Consider the following 22147-nt stretch of genomic DNA (forward strand, 5'->3'; position numbering starts at 1 on the left):
CCACAAATGGTGTTAGGAGAACTGAACAGCAAAGTGCAGAAGAATGAACCTGGGCCACTTTCTTACACCACACAAAATAAATTCAAAATGGATGAAAGACCTAAATATGAGACAGGAAACCATCAAAACGTTACAGGAGAAAACAGGTAGAACTCATCATCAGGGAAATGCAAATCAAAACCATGATGAGATACCAGCTCACACCTTTCAAAATGGCTAGAATTAACAACACAAGAAACAACAGGTGCTGGCAAGGATGCGGAAAAAGGGGAACCCTATTTGCACTGGTGTAGTGCAAACTGATGTAGCCACTCTGGAGAACAGAGTTGAGGTTCCTCAAAAAACTAAAAATAGACCTACCCTATGATCCAACAATTGCACTTCTAAGTATTTATTTACCCAAAGGATACAACAACACAGATTCAAAAGGGTACATGCACCACAACATTTATAGCAGCATTATCAGCAATAGCCTAACTATGAAGAAAGCCCAAATGTCCATCAAATGAATAAAGACATTGTATACACACAAACACACACACAATGTATATATATATATATATATATATATATATATATATATATGTACACACATACAGTGAATATTACTCAGCCAACAAAAGGAATAAAATCTTGCCATTTTCAACTATGTGGATGGAGCAAGAATGTATTATGCTAAGCAAAAAAGGTCAATCAGATAAAGACAAATACCATATGATTTCACTCATATGTGGAATTTAAGAAACAAAACAGATGAACAACATTTGGGAAAGGGGGTAAAAAAGAGAAGAAAGGGAAACAAACCAGAAGATACTCCTTTTTTTTTTCTTTGATTTTTTTTTTTGATAGAAAGAGCACACGTGGTGGGGGAGGGGCAGAGAGAGAGGGAGAGAATCCCAAGCAGGCTCTGTGCTACAGCACAAAGCCCGGGGCAGGACTTGATACAAACCAAAAACACAAGAGACTCTTTTTTTTAATGTTTATCTTACAGACAGAAAGAGAGCACGCTCATGTGTGTGAAGGACTGGGGGAGGGGCAGAGACAGAGAGGGAGTCACAGAATCTGAAGCAGGTTCCAGGCTCCAAGCTGACAGCACAGAGCCTGACACAAGGCTCGAACTCACGAACCATGAGATCATGACCTGAACCAAAGTGGAACACTTAACTGACTGAGCCACCCAGGTACCCCACCACAAGAGACTTGTGAGAGACTATCTTAAGGATAGAGAACAAATTGAGGTTGGTGGAGGGAGGTGGGTAGGGGACAAGCTAGATGGGTGATGGTGTTAAAAAGGATACTTATGTGATGAGCACTGGGTGTTGTATAAAGTGACAAATCACTGAATTGTACTCCTGAAACCAATACTGTACTGTATATTAACTGACTAAAATTAAAAACAAACAAACAAAACCTTGTGCATGCTATTGTGCAGGTTTTTATGTGGACATAAGTTTTCAACTCCTTTGGGTAAATACCAAAAGGAGTAGCTGCTGGATTGTATGTTAAGACTGTGTTTGGTTTTGTAATAAACTGCCAGACTGTCTTCTAAATTGCTGTTCCATTATGCATTCCCACCAGCAGTATATAAGAAGAGTTCTTGTTGCTCAGTATCCCCACCAACATTTGGTGCTGTCAGTGTTTTGGATTTTGGCCATTCTAGGTTTTTGGTGATAACTTGTTTTAATTTGAATTTCCCCAAAGACATATGATGTGGAGCATATTTCCATATGCTTATTTGCCATCTTTATATCCTCTTTGGTGAAGTATCTGTTAAGGTCTTTGGCCCACTTTTAAATTAATGTTGTTATTTTATTACTGAATTTTAAAAGTCCTTGGGGTGCCTGGGTGGCTCAGTTGGTTGAGCGTCCAACTTTTGGTTTCAGCTCAGGTCATGATCTCACAGTGGGTGGGACTGAGCCCTGCATCAAGCTCTGTACTGACAGCATGCAGCCTACTTGGCATTCTCTCTCTCCCTCTCTCTCTGCCCCTCTCCCTCACTCTCTCTCTCTCTCTCTTTCTCAAAATAAATAAATATTGAAAAAAATGACTGGATACAAGATAAACATTTTTTGGTCACTTTCCTGTATATCAACCACACACACACACACACACACACACACACACACACACGAAAAAAAGAAAGAAAAGTGGGTGAAGAGCCTTATTCCCCAAAGTCACATAATATATAACCAGTTAGAAATATAAGAAATGTATGGCAAGTACATACACACATACCCCCAAAACCTTAATGTTATACACAAGGAAAACATAAGTTTAAAAAGTCAATATACATTGCATATCTAAGTGGGAAGAATGAATAACGTAAAAATGCCAATTCCCCCAAAATATAATTGAAATTAAAATTCAAAGAGATTTATTTTAGACCTGAAACATGATTCTAAGTTCACTTACAAAACTAAACATGTAGGAATATGAATATGTGTATATCAAATGAAAATATGGATTACACAAATCTGTGATAATTAACCATGCAATATCAACCAAATAATAGATACTTAGAATAAACAGACATAATGAGGGGAAAAAGGAATGGGAGACTACACAGAGACAAGATAAGGGTAGAAAGAATATTAATGGGGAACAGACTTCTACTTCAGATAATGACAATATATACCAAGCACACCAATCATCCTACTAGGAACATTTTAAAAATCTGGTCAAATGATTTTTAAAAATCTGCTTGCAGGCACAGAGAAGCAAATAAGACAGTTTAGAATTAGAGTTTAGAATCCTGAAGAAGAAAAAGCCAGGAAGATGAACCAGACATTGGAGCTGTTTTCTCTCTAGGGGCATCTGCTAATTTCAGAAAAGACAAATGAAGGATTGATAAATTTAGCTGAGGTTTTTATGGTCTCACAGACCTAGAAGCAAAATATGACTTCAGGGCCTACCCAGAAGGAGAGATATTCATAAATTCTCCACACTTTAGATAGTCCCCTGAAAGAGCCCGGGAATAGAGATGAACTGTAAATAACCTGGCTTTTACAAGAACTGAAATCTGGCTTCAAATCACCTTAATCTGTAACATTAGACTGACATGATCAAGGATTGCTAGTGTACTAGCAGCCTGGAACAGGCAAATAAAAACAAATAAAACCTATCTGGAGAACGAGAGCATAATTCCATGCCCCAAATTATTTCTGCAATTTTTCGCATAAAATGTTCAATATCCTGAAACAACAAAGAATGGTTACAATTATTTGGGGGGAACTGTTAAGCACTATTAACTAAAGCTAATTATACATGCACTCTATGACCCAGAAATTCCACCACTAAGAATATACCAAGAGAACTGAGTATATACGATTACCAAAAGATACTTATAAAAATATCCATAGTCGTTTTATTCATAATAATCCAAGGCTAAAAACAATCCTCATCAACAGGGAAGTAAATAAATTACAGTATATTCATATAATGGAATACCAAAGAGCAATAAAAAAAGAATGGTTTACTGAGATACAACAACACAGGTGCTTCTGACAGACATGAGCCATACTCAAATGAATACTTATTCTATGATTTAATTTACATGAAGGTCAAGAATAGACAAAAGTAATCAATGTTGATAAAAGTCAGAATAGTGATTATCTTGAGGGGAGTATTGACTGGTAGAGACACAAGGAAACCTTTCTGAGCAATGGAAACACTCTATGTCTTGGTGAATGGTGATTACTGATATACACAAAAGTGACTAATCAATGATGAGTACACAGGGTTAAAATTATATGTTAGACACTTTTGACACAAAAAATAGCTAAGACAATTTCCAAAAGAAATAAATCTGGAGGGCTCAAACTACCAGATATAAAAACTGAAGTTACAATAATTAAGAAAGCATAGTATTTATGCAAGAATGAACAAACGGGGTGCCTGGGTGGCTCAGTCAGTTAAGTGTCCAACTTCAGCTCAGGTCACGATCTCGCGGTTCCTGAGTTCGAGCCCCGCATCAGGCTCTGTGCTGACAGCTCAGAGCCTGGAGCCTACTTCGGATTCTGTGTCTCCCTCTCTCTCTGCCCCACCCCTGCTTGCACTCTGTCCCTCTCTGTCTCTCAAAAAATGAATAAACGTTAAAAAAAATTTTTTTTTAAAAAGAATGGACAAACAGACCCATGACACAGAAGAGAGACTAGAAAAAAATTCACATATATGTAGGCACTTAACTTATGACAAAGTAACATTACAGACTGATTATAATAAGGAAAGTCTTTTCACCAAATAGCATTGCACACACAGATATACATAAAAAATGAAATTTTATCCTTATTTCATACCATATATAAAAAATGAAATCCAGGTGGACCATAAATCTAAATATAAAAATTAAAGAAATAAGTCTTTGAGATTATATAAAAGAGTATCTTCATAACTTGGGGCAGGGAAAGAATTCTTAAACATGACCAAAATTAGCGCTAAGCATAAAGAAAAAGATTAATAAATCAAACTACATTATTAAATTAGACTATATTAAAAATAACTTGCTCATCATAAGCACAAGAACCACTAATAGATGAAAAATGCAAGCCACAGAATGGGAGAAGATATTTGCAACACATATAATTGACAGAGAGTTTGTAACTAGAAAATATAGAAAATTCATACAAATGAATAAGAAAGTAACAACCTGATACAGAATTGAGCAAAAGACAAACATTTCACACCCATTATAAAAAGATGTCCTGAAAGATTGATAAACGTATGAATTCTTAGTCTACTTCATTTGTCTTCAGGGAAAAACCAAATAAAAGCATTATTCACCCATCATAATGATAAAATTTTTAAAAATCCAGCAATCCCAGGAGTTGGGAAGGATGTAGAGAATAAAACTTTCAATGGCAGAATACATATTGGTAGAGCAACACTGGAAACTGCATTGCCTATTCATGCTGACCCTAAGACTTAGCAATTTCATTTCTATGTATCTACCCAATAGGAATGGGTGCTCATGAGCATCAAGTCATATAATCAGGAATGTTCAGAGCAACATTATTCATAATAGCAAAAACTATAAACAACCTAAATGTCTATCGATGTCCATAAATAACAGAATAAATAAACTGGAGTATAGTTGCATAATGAAATACTACACAGCAATAAGGATGAATGGATTAGTTACTCACAACAACACAAGGCAAATATCTCCAGCAAAATGCTGAAAAAAAAAGTCAGGCACAAAAGATTTTGCACAGTATGATTCCATTTATTTAGTGTTCAAAAATAGGCAAAGCTAAATTACAACATTAGACATTAAAAGGGAAATTCTTTTGTGGAACAGAGAGGAAACAGTGATTAGAAGAGGGTATGGGGGGCTTTCTGAAGTTCTAGCAAGGTGTTCTATTTCTTGACCTAGGCTTTAGTTACATAGGTGTTCACACTGATATATTTCAATGAGTATAAACAAATACTTGAGTTAAATGGTAGGTTAAATACGCATTAGCTATGGTCACCTTCTGAACTCTCACTAAAAGAACAAATAATTAAACACACACACACACACACACACACACATACACACTCCCAATGGCAAAACCTGAGAGGAAAAATTTGAACAGAAATGGTAACTTAGTTAACAGGAAAAAGGCTCTTAAGCCAATAGACCGGAAAGCTTAGGAGCAACCCCTTTTGTACTCGAATTCCTAACAGATTTAGTGATTGGTAGTGCCAGCTACCTCTGCAAATGACAGAAATCAATGGGGCTAAAAGCCAGAGCAGTTGAAAATTTAAGAAGCAGTCAAACCCCAGATCCTCCCTCCAGTTTACACTGCTAGGAAACTGCATTTCCCCATACCCAGGCAGGTGGTTGGAAGTTCATTCTCTGGAGGAGGTGGGACAGGGAGAAGCAGGGGGGTGGGGGCGGGGGCCGCTGAGAAGGGAGGGAAAAGGAGGAGAAGAAGGAGGTATGGTAATCTTCATCTTTGTCACTGTTGTCCTTGGAATGGAAATAGTAGGTACGGTTGACAGCAGGGGTACTATATGAAAACAGGGAGATTAAGAGTCTGGGCTACATACTGATACTTTACCACAGCTTCTTCTTCCACAAGGTTCTAAAATCAGTAGTAGCCAAGTTTATAACCTCTAGGAGAAAGATGGGACTGATTTTTCTACTGAATATGATCTGCCGAAGTCAAAATACATAAAAAGATGCTGACATCCTAAGCTTTTCAGTAAGATGGCCCAGAGAAACCACCTTACAAAAAAGTCCATACTGACAATTTCTATCCAAGAGGAATCCCCAATAGATTTAGTAATTAGTAGTGCCAGGCACCTCTGGCACATAATTTCTAAAAGCATTTTAGTGTTCTGCTATTAAATATGAACAGATGGGGGCACCTGGGTGGCTCAGTCAGTTAAGTGTCCGACTTCAGCTCAGGTCATGATCTCGCGGTTCGTGACTTCAAGTCCCACGTCGGGCTCTGTGCTAATAGCTTGGAGCCTGGAGCCTGTTTCAGATTCTGTGTCTCCCTCTCTATCTGCCCCTGCTCCGCGCGCACACACACACACACACACACACACTCTCTCTGTCTCTCAAAAATAAATAAACGTTAAAAAAATTTTAAATATGAACAGATGGCCAATAATTTGATGGCATCCTCTAACACGAAAGACAAGCAAAATCACAAAATAGAAAATAAAAGTAGAAACAGCAGAGTTTATCTCCCCAGATCTCCCCTTAAAAACAGACATAGCAATTAAATAGCAAAACCATAAACCTATGGACAACATCTATAATAAAATAAGGGGATAAGATATCCCTACAAACCCCAAAATAAAACATATGGTGACAAACAACTCACAGTCACAAAACCTATGGGTACCAGCATCCACGCAGGAAGAAACAGAAGGAATGAAGGGGCTATCGAATGACCTGGGAAGAGAACTCCAAAACAGCCAACAGTACTCACTAGGAGGCACAGGTCAATTTGAGAAAGGCAGCTGAAACTGGGAGAAGGTCTGCCCATTCCAATAGCAGGTAATTCAAAAGATTTAAGTGAAGTTCCAAAGGTGGTAGTCTGGTGACCTGTAAGAACTATAGAAACTGACCATCCAGGGTTCCCAGGCAGAACAGAGCCCAAGAAACCAGGAAAAACTATAGAGAAGAGAATACAAATTAAACAGGATTTTTAAAAAATAGAAAAGAGAAACCAGAAAAAAGTAGAATGGAACAAAGGCAGAAAATCCCAGAAGGCAAGCCACCATATACGTATGCTAAACACTATAAAAGGAAGCTCAGTGAGCCTAAAAAGTTTTCTTCAATCATGCTTCCTTCTAAACATTTAGGAAAAAACTAAATTCAATTAATAATGAGCAAAGAGGGGTGCCTGGGTAGCTCAGTTGATTAAGAATCTGACTCTTGGTTTCAGCTCAGGTCATGATCTCAGTTTGTGAGTTACAGCCCAGTGTCAGGCCCTGCACCGACAGATAGAGCCTTCTTAAGATTCTCTCTCTCCCTCTCTCTCTGCCCTTCCTCCTCTCTCTCTCTCTCTCTCTCTCTCTCTCTCTCTCTCTCTCTCTCTCTCAAAATAAATAAACTTAAAAAAAAAATAAAGAATGAGTTGGGGCACCTGGGTGGTTCAGTCAGTTAACCATCAGACTTTGGCTCAGGTCATGATCTCACTGTTTGTGGGTTCAAGCCCCATGTCAGGCTCTGAGCTAATAGCTCAGAGCCTGGAGCCTGCTTTGGATTCTCTGTCTCCCTCCCTCTCTGTACCCCTCCCCTGCTCATGGTCTGTCTCTGTCTCTCTCTCTCTCAAAAATAAACTTAAAAAAAATTTTTTTTAAAGAATAAGTAAAGAAAAGGTTAAAGGTCAGATGTACACCAGGTTCTTATATAAAAAAATAATAGTGAGAAAAGAAAAAAATTCCTACAATGAAAGTAGCCAAAAAGATATTTCAAAAACAGATCATAATTATAATCTACTACTTGAAAAATTTTAAAGTAATACAAGGTATTGAAGAACTAACTAAATCAAAACAAAATCAGAAACAAAAAAGTGAGATGGTATAACTCAGGAAAGAAGCAGAAATAGGGAAAGTCATTTCAGAAATGAAGATTAAACTAAAACAACAGAAAATACCTTAAAAGAAATAAAAGGAGATTTTTTTTAATCAAAACGAAACCAAAAAATATTTTTAATGAGAGAAAATAACAAATACTAAACAGACAAAAATATCCAACATACAATAATAGCATTATTCAGGAAACTTCACAGGAATGAAAATGGATTAGAAACTACAAATAAGAAACACACACTGTACTTAAGAATAGCAAGTGTCTGGGTGGCTCAGTTGTTAAGCATCTGACTTCAGCTCAGGTCATGATCTCAGTTTGTGAGTTTGCGCCCCACCTTGGGTAAGCATGAGTCCGTCCCTCTTTGGATGAACACAAGCCCCACTTCAGGTAAAAACATGAGCCCTGCTTCTGGAGAGTCCTGCTTTTCTCTCCCTCTCTCCCTCTCTCTGCCCCTCCTGGCATTCTCTCTCTCTCTCTGTCCCTCACTCACTTGTGCCCTCTTTCTCTCAAAAGAAAAAAAAAAAAAGAATAAGAAACAACTTCAGGATATATTCTAAGTAAAACTACTAGACTTTAAGGATAAAGAAAAAATATTTTAGGTATTTAGGCAAAAAAAAAAAAGACAAGTAACATTAAACTTTAAGAAAATGATTTAAATATCTGAGGAAGAACTGGGTTAAGTTAAGCAAAAACTAAAATAAACTACAAAACTAAGCAAAGTAAAGAAAATATTAAATTCAAGTGAAAACAGAATTCTTGCCAAGAAAAGTAACTATAATATATTCACCACATGATTCAGCTAAAAATACTTTTTACATGGTCATAATATACAAAACAAAATTGTGAGTATAACTCTATTAAGAGGAGAGAAAGACAGAAAAAGGGCATATATATATGTTTTCAGGGCAAGCAGAGAATATATGAAAAGTACTTACATCCTCATATTCCATAAGGAAAAGTAGAGATAATGTCTAAAACTGAAAAAAATCAAAATGTTTCGAATGCAATATAAGTATGTTAGAGATATGTAGGTGAGTACAAAGAAAAACAATAAAAAATAATAAAAATAACCTAGTTCCTTGGGGAGTCAGAAATGATGGAAGAGAGGGATGTTACAGGATCACTGTTTTGGGAATAAGTTTTGTAGACTATATGTAATTCCAATATTAAAGAAAAAAATAACAATTATATAACCAATTAAAATAATTTCAATGTAAGTAAAAATCAAATTTAAAAAGATATCACATTAATAGTTACATATATGCATGTATTTACATATGTATATATATGCATGTATATGTATGCACGTATACATCTTGTCTGAGAGCAAGTCCTAGCAAACAATAAAATTAATTGCATATGTGCATAATATGCTATATGTGCATAATACCCCTTCCATTTCAAAGAACTTGCCTTGTTTTGACAGTGTAAACTCAGTATTTGCAAATTTGAAAAAAAAAGAAGTTACACTTTCTTTTCAAATAACACAATTAAAAATAAAAAGCATTTCACAAAGAAAAGTAAAAGGTTAAAAGTAAAGTCAAGGAAAGGGGTGCCTGAGTGGCTCAGTTGGTTAAGCGTCCAATTCTTGATCTCAGCTCAGGTCTTGATCTCAGGGTCATGAGTTCAAGCCCCACATTGGGCTCCATGTGAAGCCTACTTTAAAAAAAAAAAAAAACAGCCAAGGAAGGAATCACTCTGTCATCTAAGTAAAAAAAAAAAAAAAAAAAGTACCCCACACTAGCCAGAATCATTCTGGAATGGGCCAAACATGTAAGCAGAAAATGGCCAATAATACATTCATGAAAATCTCGCATGGGTATTTAGCATGGTCAGTTATTATTTCTGTGAACCATTTCCAGTGAAGAAAGGAAAACAAATGCAGCTGTTAACAGAGTAATTCCAATTGGTTCCCTAAAGATATCAACGGTGTCAGAAGTAAAAATGATCTTGGAAGGAGTATAAAGTTTAAAAACAAAGGGTTTAAATAGAAAACAAATCTAAGATTTATGTCAACATACTAGATACTTTGCGAATCTACCATCGACTCCATGAATAACTGCCACACAAAGTGAAATAATGAAATAAACCATCCAGGTGGCACTGTTACTGCAACTCCTCAGCTGTAAAGACATGGCCTAAAAAGTAACTGGGTTTGTTTGATTTATATTTTATCATAAGAACCTAGATTAACATTTACTGAGAAAAACTACTTGCTAGTTTCTATAAACAATTTTCTATTCTTTTATACTTAAAAAGTATATTTTGGCAAAAATACTTCAGGAAGAGAGACCTTAAATTATTAAAGGGAAAGTTAAGTAATGCTGCTAAAAAACCAAACAGCAAGTTAATGTAATTACATGTACTGAAACATGTAGCATAATTAACCTCAAATCATAGATGCCCTTTATCTTGTAACTAAATAAAGACAAATTTCCTCATTCCTCTATAAAAATTCTCATCTTCACACGCACTTTTAGCGTGAGTTACGAAGTAAAAGCACTGCAACACTGCAGAAATACTACTCACATATAGCAAATCAAAGGCTACAGTAAATACCTTGAGAGTGCCAGAATGCTGTTAGCCTCTGCACCAGCAAGAACAATTACTATAATAATATCCTCTGAATGCCTATTTACCTGCCCTAACTACAAAGATGAACTGGTGGAAGGCATTTGTCACTATGGATTTAAAATATGAATCCTGAGTCTTACAAGCCTCCTTGAGGATTGAGGCAGGGACACTCCCATTCATAGCCTTTGAAGGATATATTCTCAGCCTTTAAATCTTCACCTGAAAGCATTTTCAATACCCCAGACACCAGGTAAGCACTAATTCCCAGGAGCTTGAAAAGCAGGAGCTGTAATGAAACTGCAATGTTTCTCTACAGGCAAGAGAAAACAATATGGACAACTACTAATCCACTACAATATAAATAAAAATCGTATCTGTTCTGTATCCAAGTGTTGAAGGGAATGAGGTCAGAGAAGGTATTAATTATAAATTTTTAAATACAAAATACATTTCCTAACCAAAGGATTATAACACTACAAATAGCTATCTCTCAATTGGATAGTTCCAACAGTCATAAAAATAGTAACGAGGCAGTTATATAATGCATTATGATATTTTATTAACTCCCAACTATCAGATACCTAGTATGTGCCAGGTATTGCCATATGCATCAGAGACATGGCGGTAAACAAAACAGAAAAAAAAATCTCTACTCTTATGAAACTGCCACTCTGTTGAAAGAAAAAAGAAAAAAGAAATAATATATCAGTGCTAGAAAGAAAAACAGGAGGACCATTCATTCCTATTTGCCCTATTCAAATACCTGTTGTCTTGGTGGAACTATTAAAAGCATATTCTTTTACTCAAAATATCCTGGGTATATAATAACTCTAAAGATAATGGGATAGGTACATAGCAAAAGGTGCTATTTTAGATACTTTGGTAAGAAAAGGCCTCTTTTTTTTTTAACGTTTATTTATTTTTGAGACAGAGACAGAGCATGAACGGGGGGAGGGTCAGAGAGAGGGAGACACAGAATCTGAAACAGGCTCCAGGCTCTGAGCTGTTAGCACAGAGCCCGACGCGGGGCTCGAACTCACAGACCGTGAGATCATGACCTGAGCCGAAGTCGGCCGCTTAACCGACTGAGCCACCCAGGCGCCCCGAAAAGGCCTCTTATTATGATGATAAATTTCAGCAGTGACTGGAAAGAAGTGAGGGAGCAAGCAATATGTTTATATGTAAGAGGATCTTTTCAGACAGGATATACTCTGTGTGTGTGTGTGTGTGTGTGTGTGTGTGTGCGCTCGTGCGTGTAGAAGAGAATCTGTAAAACTTCACTGAGAAAGGATGAAAATCCATAGTTTCAATAAAGAAGTCTATGAAGTAGAAAATTTTTCAGTCATTTCTTGCCTAAAAATGGTTGCGAAGGTACAGTTTCAGCCATCAATCAGTTAATTCTGGTAAATTCCAGAATTAGAATAGTTTCCCTAAAGAGAACGCCTTCTCTATGAATATAAAATTACCTTATTATGGCTTTTAATACCATTGACACTTAATGTCATTTTATATATCATATATTTCCCTAGACCATAGGTGATTCTGGACCTCTGGTGTTTCCTTAGAAATGCAGATACGGTGTGAAATGGAATTGGCAAATTCCCTAGTAATAACACTAGTAATGATAACAACACACCATCAACAATAATAAACAAGGGACATTTTAAGTGTTTAGTGTGTGCCCAAAACTGTTCTAAGCATCTTAACTGAGTTACTCATGGATCTGGCCATTTATCAGACTGTCCAGTTAAGGGGGTCCTTGGATCTCCCTGGGCATTTTGACCATGCTCAATTTGCTCTTAGATGACATAATCTTAATTAACAAATATTGGATTTTAGACAAACAAGTACATGTTAGTTTTATATGTTACACAATGGAAAATGATATATGTGACTCACAATCCCAAAAGTAGAATACTACTGGTAAGTGGAAATTCTGGAACAGTCCACAATTGTTTCAATTGTTTCAATTCAATTCATTACTTGAAGTTCTTCTCTTTGCTTCCATTGACAAAAAGTCTACTTTACTTCTATGGATTCAATTTTATATCTTATTTAAAGGATCTGTTTCTACCATTTCTACCATCATTCTGTGTTTAAGTTTAAAGGCTTGGCACTGTGGAGGCTCACTGTAAGGACACCTATGAGAAGTCTCTACAGCTTTCCCCTCCTTTCCCCTTCCATTAGAGACCTATGTGGCTTTTAGAAAGGTTACACATGTACCACTTGAACCAAAGTACATGTGTGAGTTAAGTAAACAGCATATTGTATTTCCCCACCCAACTGTCATTAGAATAAATCTCAAAACTTGATGAAAATTACGGAACACAGACCTCCTATTCTTAAGAATATCATAGGAAGATATGAGGCCTGAAGCTACTGTAATTTTGCTACCATGAATTTTACTACCATAAATGAGGTGAAGATTCAAAAAGATATAATGATTATGAATGTACAAACAATTAAAACAGAGCTTCAAAATAAATATAGCAATATGGGTCCAATTATGAGAGAGAAACCACACAAGGATAATTAATATAAAGAACTATTAACTATAATGGAAATTAAAATAATGAGGGATTATCTAGCTATAAAGATGTAAAGAGAACTTAAAAGAACTTAGGAATAGAGCGCCTGGGTGGCTCTGTTGGTTAAGCGTCCAACTTTGGCTCAGGTCATGACCTGTGCTGACAGCTCAGAGCCTGGAGCCTATTTCAGATTCTGTGTCTCCGTCTCTCTCTCTCTCTCTCTGCCCCTCCCCTCTCTCTCTGCCCCTCCCCTCCCTCTCTGCTCAAACTGTCTCTCTCTCTCTCTCTCAAAAATAAAATGAAAATATTTAAAATATTTTTAAAAAAAGAACATAGGAATGACAGATAAAAGAAACAGTCATTATTCCTGAGGCTCAGAGGACCCAATGAAGGGTTCTTTCTCCCCAAGCTCTCCTCTCCAGTGCTGTGATCCAGAACTTGTTAGAGAACAAACAGCCTTTGCTCACTGAAAGAAGAAAAGTTGCTCACTTACTAGGAATCTACCTAAGGAACTTGCCAGAAATCATTCAACTAGGGTGCCAGGGAGGTTATTCACAGAGGTGTTTAACCAGAGGCACTTCAATACAAAATGACAAACAATACACATTACAAACAGGGACAGCTAGAGGAAGCTGCTGACAGCCACCCTGTACTGTAACACTAGAGCACCAGGGAAGTTTCAAGGGCCTCAGGAGTCTGGTGCTGGAAAAAGCCAACTCAGCACAAGATAAACAAGCACACCAGCACCTGGAAGCAAAACCATTTTCCTCTGTACTTTACTCCAGGGCCCTCTACTGCATGAAGCTTCAGTGCCAGCTGAGGGGGGGGGGGGGGGAGTGGGAATTAAAGTTACCAGATCAGGGAAAGGAGTTAAGATGGTGGAGCAGCATGGAGACCCTGAACCTGTCTCATCCCTGAAGCGCAGCCAGATCAGCACCAAACCATTTTGAACACCTAGAAATTGATCTAAGGATTAACACAACAATCTGCATAAGTTGAGCAATGGAACTCGGCAGGTACGCAGTGCAGAGAGGTGAACCGGGGGAAAGAAAAGCCATGGACTACAGGGAGCTGTTCCTGTGGAGAGAGGACAGAGAAAGAGAAAGGGGGAGAGAGCAGCACTCTGGGATAGTGCAAGAAAAGCACTCCCCTGAAAGTAGCTGGAGAGAAAGAGAGAAAAAGAGTGAAAACATATGCAGGGAACCGAACAAGAAATCTGTTCCCCAAAATCATTGACAGGAAGAAAGGAGTGGGTTTCAATACCACCTGGATTCTATAAAGAGTAGAGCACAGAGTCTGAAGTTGCAGAGCTCAGTGCCTGGTGGTGATCTGGTGAGGAAGTAGGGTGAATCCCCAGGAGCAGGTAGTGGGTTCTGAGGGGTCCATGGGCCACATGGTGAGAAGCAGTTCACCAGCTTGGAGTGCATTTGGTAGAGGCCATACAGCCTCCCAAAAAGCAAAGGCCCCAGCAGACCCTGGAGAGCAACCACATTTGCTGGTATTGGGACAAAGACACAAGAGTGCAGTGAAACTTGATGCCGGCTATGTGTGATTTGCCATAATCTCTGAACCTCTGCCACTGCAAGACCCCATGAACATTTTCTGGAGTAAGCCAGCACCAGCCATTGCTCAGTGAGACCCTCCCCCAGAGAGTCAGCATGGGCCCAAGCCATGAGGGTCTCTGAAGTGAGGGGTTTTGAAACAACCCCATCTGAGATAAAACTGGAGAGAGGTGCCACCTGGCAGGCAGACAGCTCAGACACAGGCAGGGTAGAGGCAGGGAGTGGATGGAGGCCTGACACAAAGGAGGGGTGCTTGATCATGGGGCAGTGAGAGCATGAAGTTTCTGTGCCAGAGACTAGGGAATTGGGTGAAGCCATTTCCACCCTCCGCACACATGCAAGCTTACATGCACGCCATACTTATCTACCCCAGTAAGCTAAGCAGAACCGCCTAGTGGAGAATGGAGCCGTTACACCAAACCCCACCCAACTGCGCCCTCCAAGCACATCCCCTACAAGACCAGCACAAGACACTCCACCTGCTTGGTGTACGGACTATAGAAGGAATCATAGTTTCAGTTCTAGGGGAAACTTAACTTCATTAAGGTTTCATTCTGTTTGCTGGTTCATTTATTTGTTCATTATCTTTGCTTCTGTTTTTGCTTAAATTGTTTTTTTTTCTTTTTTTTCTTTATTTTCTTCCTTATTCTTGGATACAGAAAGAGAAAAATTTATTTCTATTTTTATTATTTTTTCACATTATTTTTTGTTTTGATTTTTATTCTATTTCATTTTCCTTATTCATTTTTTCTAATATATAAGTTTTTTTAAGTTTTAAACTTTTTTACCTTTTTGTTCTTTTGTTTCCCTATTTTCTCCATTCTATCCAGCTTCTTTACACAAGCAGACCAAAATAAATCTAGGATATAGCTTCCTTTATTTGAATTTGTGTTTTGTTTTTAATTTATTAATTTTTTTCTTCCTCCAAAATGAAAAACAAAGGAATTCACTCCAAAAGAAGAGGAAGAAATTATAACCAGAGGCTTAATCAAGCAAGATGTCTGAACTGGAATTTAGAACCACAATAATAAGAATACTAGCTGGGGTTGAAAAAAGCATAGAATCCCTTCCTGTGGAGATAAAAGAAATAAAATCTAATCAGGATGAAATTAAAAATGCTATAAAGATGCAATCTCAAATAAATGCCACAACAGCAAGGATGGATGAGGCAGAGCAGCGAAACAGCAATTTAGAAGATAAAATTATGGAGCATAATGAAGTAGAAAAAAAAATAGGGAAACAAAGGCAAAGAGTACAAGACTTAGAGAACTTAGTGACTTATTAAAAAGAAATAACATCCAAATCATGAGAATCCCAGAAGATGAAGAAAGAGAAAAAGGGGCAGAAGGTTTATGTGAGCAAATTATAGTGGAAAACTTTCCTAATCTGGGGAAGGACACAGACATCAAAATCCAAGAAGCACACAGATCTCCCATTAAATTCAACAAAAAGCAACGATCACCAAGGCATTTTCATAGTCGAATTCACAACTACACAGATAAGGAAAGAATTATGAAAGCATCAAGGAAAAAAAAAGTTCTTAACCTGTAAGTTAAACAGATCGGGTTCGCAGCAGACCTATCCACAGAAACTTGGCAGTCCAGAAAGGAGCGCCAGGATATATTCGATGTGCTGAATCAGAAAAAAATATGTGGCCAAGAATTCTTTATCCAGCAAGGCTGTCTGTTATTCAAAATAGAAGGAGAGATAAAGAGTTTCCTAGAAAACCAAAAACTGGGAATTCATGACCACTGAATCAGCTCTGCAAGAAATTTTAAGGGGGACCCTTTGAATGGAGAAAAGACAAAACAAAACAAAAAAGACCAAAGCAACAAAGACTAGAAAGAACCAGAGAACATCACCAGAAACACCAACTCTACAGGCAACACAATGGTGCTAAATTCATATCTTATAGTACTCACTCTAAATTTCAAAGGACTAAACATTCCAACCAAAAGACACGGGGTATCAGAATGGATAAGAAAACAAGACCCATCTATATGCTGCTTACAAGAGACTCATTTTAGACCTACAGTCACCTTCAGATTGAAAGTAAATGGATGGAGAACCATCTAACAACACAGTATTCATGGTCTTTTCAAAAGACCAAAAAGTCTTTGACATTCCAAAAGGTCAAAAGGAAAGTGGTATAGCCATACTTATATCAGACAACTAGATTTAAAAATGAAGACTACAAGAGATGAAGAAGGGCATTATATCTTAACTAAAGGGTCTATCCACCAAGGTCTAACAATTATAAATATTTATGCCCCCAACGTGGAATAACCCAAAAATATAAATCAATTAATCACAAACATAAAGAAACTCATTGATAATAATACCATAATACTAGAGGACTTCAACACCCCACTTACAGCAATGGACAGATAATCTAAGCAGAAAATCAACAAGGAAACAATGGCTCTGAATGACACAATGGACCAGATGTACTTAACAGATATATTCAGAACATTTCATCCTAAAGCATCAGAATACACTTCTTCTCAAGTGCACATGGAACATTCTCCAGAAGGGATCACAAACTGGGTCACAAATCAGCCCTCAACAAGTAGAAAAAGACTGAGATCATACTGTGCATATTTTCAGACCACAATGCTATGAAACTCGAAATCAACGACGAGAAAAAATTTGGAAAAACCATGAATACTTGGAGATTAAAGAATATCCTACTATAGAATGAATGGGTTAACCAATAAATTAAAGAAGAAATTAAAAAGTTCATGGAAGGGGCGCCTGGGTGGCACAGTCGGTTAAGCGTCCGACTTCAGCCAGGTCACGATCTCGCGGTCCGTGAGTTCGAGCCCCGCGTCAGGCTCTGGGCTGATGGCTCAGAGCCTGGAGCCTGTTTCCGATTCTGTGTCTCCCTCTCTCTCTGCCCCTCCCCCGTTGATGCTCTGTCTCTCTCTGTCCCAAAAATAAATAAACGTTGAAAAAAAAAATTAAAAAGTTTATGGAAGCCAATGAAAATGAAAATACGACAATCCAAAACCTTTGGGATGCAGCAAAGGTGGTCATAAGAGTGAAGTATACAGCAATCCAGGCCCTCCTAAAAAAAAGAAGAAAGGTCTCAAATACACAACCTAACCTTACACCTAAAAGAGCTGGGAAAAGAACAGCAAATAAAGCCCAAAACCAACAGAAGAAGGGAAATAATAAAGATTAGAGCAGATATCAATGATATCAAAATCAAAAAAAACAACAACAACAACAACAAAACCCAAAACAGAACAGATCAATGAAACCAGGAGCTGGTTCTTTGAAAGAATTAAAAAAATTGATAAATTCCTAGCCAGACTGATCAAAAAAAAAGGACCCAAATAAATAAAATCACAAATGAAAGAGGAGAGATCACAACCAACACCACAGAAATACAAACAATAGTAAGAGAATATTATGAGCAATTACATGTCAACAAATTGGGAAATCTGGAAGAAATGGATAGATTCCGAGAAACATACCATTCCTAGTTCACTACCAAAACTGAAACAGGAAGAAATAGAAAATTTGAACAGACCCATAACCAGTAAAGAAATTGAATCAGCAATCAAAAATCTCCCGACAAACAAGAGTCCAGGGCCAGGTGGCTTTCCAGGGGAATTCTACCAAACATTTAAAGAGGAGTTAACACCTATTCTTTGAAACTGTTTCAAAAAATAGAAATGGAAAGAAAACTTCCAAACTCATTCTACGAGGCCAACATTACTTTGACTCCAGAACCAGACAAAGACCTCACTAAAAAGGAAAACTACAGACCAATTTCCCTCATGAACATGGATGTAAAAATTCTCAATAAGATATTAGCAAACCAGATCTAGCAATTCATTAAAAGAATTATTCACCATGATCATGTGGGATTTATTCCTAGGATGCAGGGCTGGTTCAATATCCACAAATCAATCAATGTGATACATAACATTAATAAAAGAAAGGATAAGAATCACAAGATTGTCTCAATAATAGATGCTAAAAATGCATATGACAAAATACAGCATCCTTTCTTGATAAAAACCTTCAAAAAAATAGGAATAGAGGATCATTACCTCAAAATCATAAAGGTCATATATGAAAGCACCACTGCTAATAATATCCTCAATAGGGAAAAACTGAGAGATTTCCCCCTAAGGTAAGGAACACGACAAGGATGTCCACTCTCACCATTGTTATTCAACATAATGTTGGAAGTCCTGGCCTCTGCAATCAGACAACACAAAGAAATAAAAGGCATCACAAAGAGCAAGGAGGAAGTAAAACTTCTCACTCTTCACAGACTACATGATACTCTATGTGGAAAACCCAAAACACTCCACCAAAATCCTCCTATGACTGATACATGAATTCAGCAAAGTAGCAGGCTATAAAATCAATGTTCAGGGAAACAAAAATAATATAAAAGTAGAGAGGGAGACACACCATAAAAGACTCTTAAATACAGAGAACCATTAATGAGGGTCGCTGTTGGGGTGTTGGGAGGTGTTAGAGGTTAAAGGGGTGAGGAACATTAAGGAAGACACTGGTTGGGATGAGCACTGGGTGGTTATATGTAAGTGATGAATCACTGAATTCTATTCCTGAAAACTAATTAATTAATTTTCATAATTTGCAGAATTTACAGAAATCGATTGCATTTCTATACACCAATAATGAAGCAGCAGAAAGAGAAATCAAGGAATTGATCCCATTTACAATTGGACCAAAAACCATAAAACACCTAGGTATAAATCTAACCAAAGAGGTGAAAAATCTATACACTGAAAACTATAGAGCTTATGAAAGAAATTGAAGAAGACACAAAAAAATGGAAAAACATTCCCATGCTCATGGATTGGAAGAACAATATTATTAAAATATCTATACTACCCAAAGCAATCCACATATTCGATGCAATCTCTCTCAAAATAACACCAGCATTCTTCACAGAGCTAGAACAAACAATCCTAAAATTTGTATCGAACCAGCAAAGACCCTGAATAGCCAAAGCAATCTTGAAAAAGAAAACCAAAGCTGGAAGCATCACAATTCTGGGCTTCAAGCCGTATTACAAAGCTGTAATCATCAAGACAGTATGGTACTGGCACAAGAATAGACAAATGGATCAATGGAACAGAATAGAAAACCCAGAAATGGACCCACAAACATATGGCCAACTAATCTTTGACAAAGCAGGAAAGAATATTCAATGGAACACTCTCTTCAGCAAGTGGTACTGGGAAAACTGGACAGCGACATGCAGAAGAATTAATCTGGATGCACTTTCTTATACAATACACAAAAATAAACTCAAAATGGATGAAAGACCTAAATGTAAGACAGGAAACCATCAAAATCCTAGAGGAGAAAACTGGCAACAACCTCTATGACCTTGGTCGCAGCAACTTCTTACTCAACATGTCTCTGGAAGCAAGGAAAACAAAAGCAAAAATGAAGTATTGGGACCTTGCTTCTGCACAGCAAAAGAAACAATCAACAAAACTACAAGGCAACTCATGGAATGGGAGAAGATATTTGCAAATGACACATCAGATAAAAGGTTAGTATCCAAAATCTATAAAGAACGTATCAAATTCAACACCCAAAAAAAACAATCCAGTGAAGAAATAGGCAAAAGACATGAATGGACACTTTTCCAAAGAAGACACCCAGATAGATGGTTAACAGACACATGGAAAAATGCTACCATTAATCATCAGGGAAACACAAATCAAAACCACAATGAGATATCACCTCACACCTGTCACATTGGCTAAAATTAACAACTCAGGCAACAAGAGATGTTGGCGAGGATGCAGAGAAAGAAGAGCCCTTTTGGGGCACATGGGTGACAGTCAGGTAAGTGTCTGACTTTGGCTCAGGAGTTCGAGCCCTGTGTCAGGCTCTGTTCTGACAGCTCAGAGTCTAGAGCCTGCTTCAGATTCTGTCTCCATCGCTCTCTGCCCCTCCCCCACTCACACACTGTCTCTTCTCTCTCTCAAATACAAATAACATTTAAAAAAAATTTTTTTAAAGAGGAACACTTTTGCACTGCTGGTGGGAATGCAAACTGGTGCAGCCACTCTGGAAAACAGAGGCTATGGAAGTTCCCTCAAAAATTAAAAATAGAATTACCTTGCGATTCTACCCCTAGTAGAATTTCACTACTAGGTATTTATCCAAAGGCTACACGAGTGCTGATTTGAAGGGCACATGCACCCCAATGTTCATAGCAGCACCATTGACAATAGCCAAAGTACGGAAAGAGCCCAAATGTCCATCAACTGATGAATGGATAAGGATGATGTGGTGTTTATATATATATAAACAAAAAGAATGAAATCTTGCCATTTGCAACCACGTAGTTGGAACTAGAGTGTATTACGCTAAGCAAAATAAGTCAGTCAGAGAAAGACAAATAACATACGATTTCACTCATATGTGGAATTTAAGATAGAAAACAGATGAACATAAGGGAAGGGAAGCAAAAATAACTGCTCATTTAGTATGTTTTTAATTTTTCATATTAATAAGGTTATTGGGCATTGAGAGAAACTAACACAAAAAAAAGTAAAAGAAAAAGGGGGCCACAGCTCACAAGGGAGGTCAGAGATAGACTCAGGTGGAAGTCATCAGAATATAGGAAATACATGAAGCCATGTCTTAGGTGAGTAGAATATAAGGAGAAAGTAGAAAATAAATAAATTAAGAGATCAGAGAGGTAAAGCCAGTGGAATAATAATACTTAAAGACAGAGAAGAGAAAGATGAGTTTGAGAAAGATACCAAAAAGTGGAATCAGTAAGGTACAAAGGGACCTAAGAGAAAAACCAAATCAGGAAAAGCAAGGCAAGAAAGTTTCCAAATAATAAAAACCAATAAGTACTCTTATAGACCCAAAATTTCAAATCAAATAGAAAGAAAGGATTATGTTTTTAACAAGACAATTTCAGAATGTTGAAATTACTAGACAATTTCAGAATGATGAAATTACTACCTCATATTTATGTATAACAATATGCACATGGTACTAGATAATACTAGAGTTTATATTTTCTAGGATACACAACACAATTGCCCAGATACTGAAGAAGATGTTCAAGAAATATTAAAAAGGCATTTACCCACTGGCACCAAATTGCCACCTAGCTAATCTGCCACAGTGAAAGAATATCAAGAACTAGAACATCTATAAAAAAAATAAATAAGATGTTAACATTGGCCATAAAGAGTTCTCTGGAGAATAATTATTAAACTGTAAGTTTCATGAAGATAAGACAATAAGCTGGCCCTATTCCTCCCCATATGCCTAGATTCCAGCATGGTGCCAGGTTCCATGTTTCTACACAGCTAACATCCCAATGGATGAAGGGGGGAAGAACAGGTGACACTGATGATGCCCAATTTTGTCAGTGTTTTGATCCACAGTTCCATGTTAGACTAAACTGGTGATCCCAGATCTCT

The 22147-nt window shown here is 37.3% G+C and overlaps 1 protein-coding gene across 5 annotated transcripts in view; it reads right to left on the minus strand.

Annotated features, from left to right (window-relative positions):
* SPATA6 (spermatogenesis associated 6) overlaps window positions 1-22147 on the minus strand; it is a 143142-nt gene that overhangs the window by 99358 nt on the left and 21637 nt on the right. The gene's annotated exons all lie outside the window — the stretch shown is intronic.

The sequence above is a fragment of the Felis catus genome, chromosome C1, assembly GCF_018350175.1.
Source record: "Felis catus isolate Fca126 chromosome C1, F.catus_Fca126_mat1.0, whole genome shotgun sequence".
Classification (NCBI taxonomy): domain Eukaryota; kingdom Metazoa; phylum Chordata; class Mammalia; order Carnivora; family Felidae; genus Felis; species Felis catus.